General features: G+C 47.9%; 1 long non-coding RNA gene across 1 annotated transcript; it reads right to left on the reverse strand.

Annotated features, from left to right (window-relative positions):
• Window positions 1-280: 280 nt before the first annotated feature.
• LOC120022639 lies at window positions 281-5,000 on the reverse strand. Its single transcript, XR_005472622.1, has 2 exons — window positions 576-5,000; window positions 281-481 (listed from the first exon to the last, which is right to left on the reverse strand). It is a non-coding gene; the product is annotated as an uncharacterized LOC120022639 (long non-coding RNA).
• Window positions 5,001-8,780: the final 3,780 nt, after the last annotated feature.

The following is an 8,780-nucleotide window of genomic DNA, read 5'->3' on the forward strand; positions in this document are numbered from 1 at the left end:
AGGAGAGAGAAGAGAGACGGAGAGAGAGGAGAGAGAAAGAAGAGAGGAGAAATAGGAGAGAGGGAGGGAGAAAGACGAGAGAGGAGAGAGATAGGAGAGAGGAGAAAGAGGAGAGAGAAGAGAGACAGAGAGAGAGGAGAGAGAAAGAAGAGAGAGATAGGAGAGAGGAGAAAGAGGAGAGAGGGAGTGAGAGAAGAGAGAGAGAGAGAAGAGTAAAATATATCATTCAGTTATCCTTCTATCCTCAGACAACAGTAAAAGAGGACGCTAGTCAAGACAGTTGAACAATATCCCTCTTTATTTAACTAGGCAAGTCAGTTAACAACAAATTCTTATTTATCCATCTTCTCCCCAACAGTTTAATGAAATAGAACAGAAAACAGACATACAAATTAGATATATAAATACGGTAACGTTACCTGGCTCCTCTTCTCCCACTGACGAAGAGCAGGTGACAGGTTGCTATGACCTTTAATGTTACCTCTTCTCCCCCTGAGAAAGAGCAGGTGACAGGTTGCTATGACAGGTTGCTATGACAGGTTGCTATGACAGGTTGCCATGACCTTTAACGTTACCTCTTCTCCCCCTGAGAAAGAGCAGGTGACAGGTTGCTATGACAGGTTGCTATGACAGGTTGCTATGACCTTTAATGTTACCTCTTCTCCCCCTGAGAAAGAGCAGGTGACAGGTTGCTATGACAGGTTGCTATGACAGGTTGCTATGACCTTTAACGTTACCTCTTCTCCCCCTGAGAAAGAGCAGGTGACAGGTTGCTATGACAGGTTGCTGTGACAGGTTGCTATGACCTTTAATGTTACCTCTTCTCCCCCTGAGAAAAAGCAGGTGACAGGTTGCTATGACAGGTTGCTATGACCTTTAATGTTACCTCTTCTCCCCCTGAGAAAGAGCAGGTGACAGGTTGCTATGACAGGTTGCTATGACCTTTAATGTTACCTCTTCTCCCCTGACAAAGAGCAGGTGACAGGTTGCTATGACAGGTTGCTATGACAGGTTGCTATGACCTTTCAGTGTGAGGCAGCAGACTAAGAGCAGAAGGGTGTGTGATGTCAAAACCAGGAGTAAAGACACATTATGACCCTTCTCACCTTCTGTTCTGTTGGTTCTGTCAGTGTGTCACACACTTTCAAACCTCTCCTGTGGTGTCCGTCTGTCTGTCTGTCTGTCTGTCTGTCTGTCTGTCTGTCTGTCTGTCTGTCTGTCTGTCTGTCTGTCTGTCTGTCTGTCTGTCTGTCTGTCTGTCTGTCTGTCTGTCTGTTTTTCTACCTAGACATTTTCTCACCTCTCCTGTGGTGTGTGTGCGCATGTATTTGCATGTGTGTCTCTGTGCGCCCGTGTGTGTGTGTGTCTGTGTATAGACTCTGCTCTGTCGGCTCCTGTCAATGTGACGATCAGAGAGCTGGAGGCGAACACAGCCATAGTCACATGGGAGATACTGGAGGGAGATCCCGTCATCGGATTCGCCATCACACAACAGGTAGGGGAGTGTGTGTGTTTGTGTGTCTCTGTCTGTGAGTGCACGTCTGTGAGTTTGTGTTTGTGTGTTGGATTAAGTCGGGAGTTGGTTGGTTGAACTACAATTGTGTGATGAGTGACCTTGTCTGATTCTGAGACCCAGAAAACTCATGTAGCTTTGTCTCAGTGAGCCAATACAGTGGGCTAGGACAGTGGGCTAGGACAGTGGGCCAGGACAGTGAGCCAATACAGTGAGCCAATACAGTGAGCCAATACAGTGGGCTAGGACAGTGGGCTAGGACAGTGAGCCAATACAGTGGGCTAGGACAGTGGGCTAGGACAGTGAGCCAATACAGTGAGCCAATACAGTGGGCTAGGACAGTGGGCCAATACAGTGGGCTGGGACAGTGGGCTAGGACAGTGGGCCAAAACAGTGAACAAGGAAAGTGGGCCAGGACAGTAGGCTAGGACAGTGAGCCAATACAGTGGGCCAGGACAGTGGGCCAGGACAGTAGGCTAGGACAGTGGGCCAATACAGTGGGCCAGGACAGTGGACTAGGACAGTGGGCCAATACATTGAACTAGGACAGTGGACAAGGACAGTGGGCCAATACAGTGGGCCAATACAGTGGGCTAGGACAGTGGGCCAAAACAGTGGGCCAAAACAGTGGGCCAAAACAGTGGGCCAGGACAGTGGGCCAAAACAGTGGGCCAATACAGTGGGCCAGGACAGTGGGCCAGGACAGTAGGCTAGGACAGTGGGCCAATACAGTGGGCCAGGACAGTGGGCTAGGACAGTGGGCCAATACAGTGGGCCAGGACAGTGGGCCAGGACAGTGGGCCAATACAGTGGGCCAATACAGTGGGCCAGGACAGTGGGCCAGGACAGTAGGCTAGGACAGTGGGCCAATACAGTGGGCCAGGACAGTGGGCTAGGACAGTGGGCCAATACAGTGAGCTAGGACAGTGGGCCAATACATTGAACTAGGACAGTGGGCAAGGACAGTGGGCCAATACAGTGGGCCAGGACAGTGGGCTAGAACAGTGGGCCAAAACAGTGGGGTAGGACAGTGGGCCAATACAGTGGGCCAATACAGTGGGCCAGGACAGTGGGCTAGAACAGTGGGCCAAAACAGTGGGCTAGGACAGTGGGTCAATACAGTGGGCCAATACAGTGGGCTAGGACAGTGGGCCAATACAGTAGGCTAGGACAGTGGGCTAGGACAGTGGGCTAGGGTAGTGGACCAATACAGTGGGCTAGGGCAGTGGGCAAATACAGCGGGCTAGGGCAGTGGGCAAATACAGTGGGCTAGGGCAGTGGGCCAATACAGTGGGCTAGGACAGTGGGCCAATACAGTGGGCTAGGACAGTGGACTAGGACAGTGGGCCAATACAGTGGACTAGGACAGTGGGCCAATACAGTGGGCTAGGACAGTGGGCCAATACAGTGGGCTATGGCAGTGGGCCAAAACAGTGGGCTATGGCAGTGGGCCAATACAGTGGGCCAATACAGTGGGCTATGACAGTGGGCCAATACAGTGGGCTAGGACAGTGGGCCAATACAGTGGGCCAATACAGTGGGCTAGGACAGGTGTCTAGGGCAGTGGGCCAATACAGTGGGCTAGGGCAGTGGGCCAATACAGTGGGCTAGGGCAGTGGGTCAATACAGTGGGCTAGGGCAGTGGGCCAATACAGTGGGCTAGGACAGTGGGCCAATACAGTGGGCTAGGACAGTGGGCCAATACAGTGGGCTAGGGCAGTGGGTCAATACAGTGGGCTAGGGCAGTGGGCCAATACAGTGGGCTAGGACAGTGGGCCAATACAGTGGACTAGGACAGTGGGCTAGGACAGTGGGCTAGGACAGTGGGCCAATACAGTGGGCCAATAGAGTGGGCTGGGGCAGTGGGCTTTGTCTCAGTGGACCAATACAGTGGGCTAGGGAGGTGGGCCAATACAGTGGTCTAGGGCAGTGGGTCAATACAGTGGGCTAGGGCAGTGGGTCAATACAGTGGGCCAATACAGTGGACTAGGACAGTGGGCCAATACAGTGGGCCAGGACAGTGGCTATGACAGTGGGCTAGGACAGTGGGCCAATACAGTGGGCTAGGACAGTGGGCTAGGACAGTGTGCAAAAACAGTGGGCTAGGACAGTGGGCAAAAACAGTGGGCTAGGACAGTGGGCTAAGACAGTGGGCTAGGACAGTGGGCTAAGACAGTGGGCTAGGACAGTGGGCTAGGACAGTGGGCTAGGGCAGTGGGCCAATACAGTGGGCTAGGACAGTGGGCAAATACAGCGCGCTAGGACAGTGGGCTAAGACAGTGGGCTAGGACAGTGGGCTAGGACAGTGGGCTAGGGCAGTGGGCCAATACAGTGGGCTAGGGCAGTGGGTCAATACAGTGGGCTAGGGCAGTGGGTCAATACAGTGGGCTAGGGCAGTGGGCCAACACAGTGGACTAGGACAGTGGGCCAATACAGTGGGCTAGGACAGTGGGCCAATACAGTGGGCTAGGACAGTGGGCTAGGACAGTGGGCTAGGACAGTGGGCCAATACAGTGAGCCAATAGAGTGGGCTGGGGCAGTGGGCTTTGTCTCAGTGGACCAATACAGTGGGCTAGGACAGTAGGCTTTGTCTAAGTGGGATAGGTCAGTGGATAGGGCAGTGGGATAGGGCAGTGGGATTGGTCAGTGGGATAGGTCAGTGGATAGGGCAGTGGGATAGGGCAGTGGGATTGGTCAGTGGATAGGGCAGTGGGATAGGGCAGTGGGATAGGGCAGTGGGATTGGTCAGTGGATAGGGCAGTGGGATAGGGCAGTGGGATAGGGCAGTGGGATTGGTCAGTGGATAGGGCAGTGGGCTAGGGCAGTGGGATTGGTCAGTGGATAGGGCAGTGGGATAGGGCAGTGGGATAGGGCAGTGGGATTGGTCAGTGGATAGGGCAGTGGGCTAGGGCAGTGGGCTAGGGCAGTGGATAGGGCAGTGGGATAGGGCAGTGGGATAGGGCAGTGGGATTGGGCAGTGGGCTAGGGCAGTGGGATTGGTCAGTGGATAGGGCAGTGGGATAGGGCAGTGGGATAGGGCAGTGGGATTGGTCAGTGGATAGGGCAGTGGGATAGGGCAGTGGGATTGGTCAGTGGATAGGGCAGTGGATAGGGCAGTGGGCTAGGGCAGGTTAGATATCTGATATCTGGTCTGTATCCTTGTGTTACGTCCCTAATCTTAACCCAAACACCTCCTGTTGTCGTTGGTTACAGAAGAAGGATGTGCGCATGCTGCGGTACATCCAGGAAGTGAACACGACCACGCGCTCCTGTGCATTATGGGACTTGGAGGAGGACACGGAGTACATTGTCCATGTTCAGAGCATCAGCATGGGAGGCAGTAGTCCTCCGAGTGACCCGGTCAGCTTCAGAACACCCAGAGAGTCTGAGAAACTGGCCTCCACAGGCCCAGGTAGGTAACACACACACACACACACGTTTTGTCTTTCAAACACACATGCACACACACACACACACACACACACACTCGTTTTGTCTCACACACACACACACACACACACACACACACACACACACACACACACACACACACACACACACACACACACACACACACACACACACACACACACACACACACACACACACACACACACACACACACACACACTCGTTTTGTCTTTCAAACACACATGCACACACACACAATCACAAATTGTAGAGAGGTACACACAATCACACACACACAATTTAGTTTTTTCTAAATACGGACTGAAGAAGTAAAAACCAACAGGGACGTTTTCTCAAAACATCCTGTTAAAATGTCCTGTTAAAATGTCCTGTTAAAATGTCCTGTTAAAATGTCCTGTTAAAATGTCCTGTTAAAATGTCCTGTTAAAATGTCCTGTTAAAATGTCCTGTTAAAATGTCCTGTTAAAATGTCCTGTTAAAATGTCCTGTTAAAATGTCCTGTTAAAATGTCCTGTTAAATGTCCTGTTAAAATGTCCTGTTAAAATGTCTTGGCTATTGTACCGTTTTAATACAGAGCAGAAACGCCTGGCTGTCTTTGTCAGCCCCCCCCCCCCCCCCACCCCAAAAATGTAATTCCCATTTGTAAAGCTATAGCTGTTAACTAGAGCAACTCCGTAGCACTTCCAGTTTGACTATCTCCTCTCTTAGCGACCCAGATACACACAGAGAAGAGAAGGGCTTCACACAGAGAAGAGAAGGGCTTCACACAGAGAAGAGAAGGGCTTCACACAGAGAAGAGAAGAGCTTCACACAGAGAAGAGAAGAGCTTCACACAGAGGAGAGAAGAGCTTCACACAGAGAAGAGAAGAGCTTCACACAGAGAAGAGAAGAGCTTCACACAGAGAAGAGCTTCACACAGAGAAGAGAAGAGCTTCACACAGAGAAGAGCTTCACACAGAGAAGAGCTTCACACAGAGGAAGAGAAGAGCTTCACACAGAGAAGAGAAGAGCTTCACACAGAGAAGAGCTTCACACAGAGAAGAGCTTCACACAGAGAAGAGAAGAGCTTCACACAGAGCAGAGAAGGGCTTCACACAGAGGAAGAGAAGAGCTTCACACAGAGAAGAGAAGAGCTTCACACAGAGAAGAGCTTCACACAGAGAAGGGCTTCACACAGAGGAAGAGAAGAGCTTCACACAGAGAAGAGAAGAGCTTCACATAGAAAAGAGAAGAGCTTCACACAGAGAAGAAAAGAGCTTCACACAGAGAAGAGCTTCACACAGAGGAAGAGAAGGGCTTCACACAGAGGAAGAGAAGGGCTTCACACAGAGAAGAGCTTCACACAGAGGAAGAGAAGAGCTTCACACAGAGGAAGAGAAGAGCTTCACACAGAGAAGAGAAGAGCTTCACACAGAGAAGAGCTTCACACAGAGAAGAGAAGAGCTTCACACAGAGGAAGAGAAGAGCTTCACACAGAGAAGAGAAGAGCTTCACACAGAGAAGAGAAGAGCTTCACACAGAGAAGAGCTTCACACAGAGAAGAGAAGAGCTTCACACAGAGAAGAGCTTCACACAGAGAAGGGCTTCACACAGAGAAGAGCTTCACACAGAGAAGAGAAGAGCTTCACACAGAGAAGAGAAAAGCTTCACACAGAGGAAGAGAAGAGCTTCACACAGAGAAGAGCTTCACACAGAGAAGAGCTTCACACAGAGAAGAGAAGAGCTTCACACAGAGAAGAGCTTCACACAGAGAAGGGCTTCACACAGAGGAAGAGAAGAGCTTCACACAGAGAAGAGAAGAGAAGAGCTTCACACAGAGAAGAGAAGAGCTTCACACAGAGAAGAGAAGAGCTTCACACAGAGAAGAAAAGAGCTTCACACAGAGAAGAGAAGAGCTTCACACAAAGAAGGGCTTCACACAGAGGAAGAGAAGAGCTTCACACAGAGGAAGAGAAGGGCTTCACAAAGAGGAAGAGAAGAGCTTCACACAGAGAAGAGCTTCACACAGAGAAGAGCTTCACACAGAGAAGAGAAAAGCTTCACACAGAGGAAGAGAAGAGCTTCACACAGAGGAGAGAAGAGCATCACACAGAGAAGAGAAGAGCATCACACAGAGAAGAGCTTCACACAGAGAAGAGCTTCACACAGAGAAGAGCTTCACACAGAGAAAGAGAAGAGCTTCACACAGAGAAGAGCTTCACACAGAGGAAGAGAAGAGCTTCACACAGAGAAGAGCTTCACACAGAGAAGAGAAAGACATCAGCCTTTACATCACACGGCGGATAAACAGATTACACTGGGAAAACATTAGGGATTGTAAAATACTAGGTGCCATGGTTACATTTAGATAACGTTATTTTTATAATCTTGTTTCAATGTTTAAAGGATGTTATTCGTACTATTGAGAAATGTTCAGAAGAAATCAAAATAAAATACACACAATTGAGAATCAGTCGTGAAGGAGCAGATTATCACAGTACCATACAGTACGTTATATAATCCTGCTAAACCACCAGATTATCACAGTAACATACATTATTTAACATCCTAGTAATCCACCAGATTATCACAGTAACATACGTTATATAACATCCTCCTAATCCACCAGATTATCACAGTAACATACGTTATATAACATCCTCCTAATCACACCAATTACACAGTAACATACGTTATATACATCCTCCTAATCCACCAGATTATCACAGTAACTACTTATATAACATCCTCCTAATCCACCAGATTATCACAGTAACATACGTTATATAACATCCTCCTAATCCACCAGATTATCACAGTAACATACGTTATATAACATCCTCCTAATCCACCAGATTATCACAGTAACATACGTTATATAACATCCTCCTAATCCACCAGATTATCACAGTAACATACTTATATAACATCCTCCTAATCCACCAGATTATCACAGTAACATACGTTATATAACATCCTCCTAATCCCCAGATATCACAGTAACAACTATATAAACATCCTCCTAATCCCCAGATTATCACAGTAACATACGTTTATAACATCCTCCTAATCCACCAGATTATCACAGTAACATACGTTATATACATCCTCCTAATCCACCAGATTATCACAGTAACATACGTTATATACATCCTAGTAATCCACCAGATTATCACAGTAACATACTTATATAACATCCTCCTAATCCACCAGATTATCACAGTAACATACGTTATATAACATCCTAGTAATCCACCAGATTATCACAGTAACATACGTTATATAACATCCTAGTAATCCACCAGATTATCACAGTAACATACGTTATATAACATCCTAGTAATCCACCAGATTATCACAGTAACATACGTTATATAACATCCTCCTAATCCACCAGATTATCACAGTAACATACGTTATATAACATCCTCCTAATCCACCAGATTATCACAGTAACATACGTTATATAACATCCTAGTAATCCACCAGATTATCACAGTAACATACGTTATATACATCCTCCTAATCCACCAGATTATCACAGTAACATACGTTATATAACTCCTCCTATCCACCAGATTATCACAGTACATACGTTTATATACATCCTCCTAATCCACCAGATTATCACAGTAACATACGTTATATAACATCCTAGTAACCCAGATTATCACAGTAACATACGTTATATAACATCCTAGTAATCCACCAGATTATCACAGTAACATACGTTATATAACATCCTAGTAATCCACCAGATTATCACAGTAACATACGTTATACAACTAGGGTTAACCTGAGAAACCAGATGGTCATATTGTAGTCACCTCTAACGTCCTGAGTCTACACAGGTGG

The sequence above is a fragment of the Salvelinus namaycush genome, chromosome 27 (assembly GCF_016432855.1).
Source record: "Salvelinus namaycush isolate Seneca chromosome 27, SaNama_1.0, whole genome shotgun sequence".
Lineage (NCBI taxonomy): Eukaryota > Metazoa > Chordata > Actinopteri > Salmoniformes > Salmonidae > Salvelinus > Salvelinus namaycush.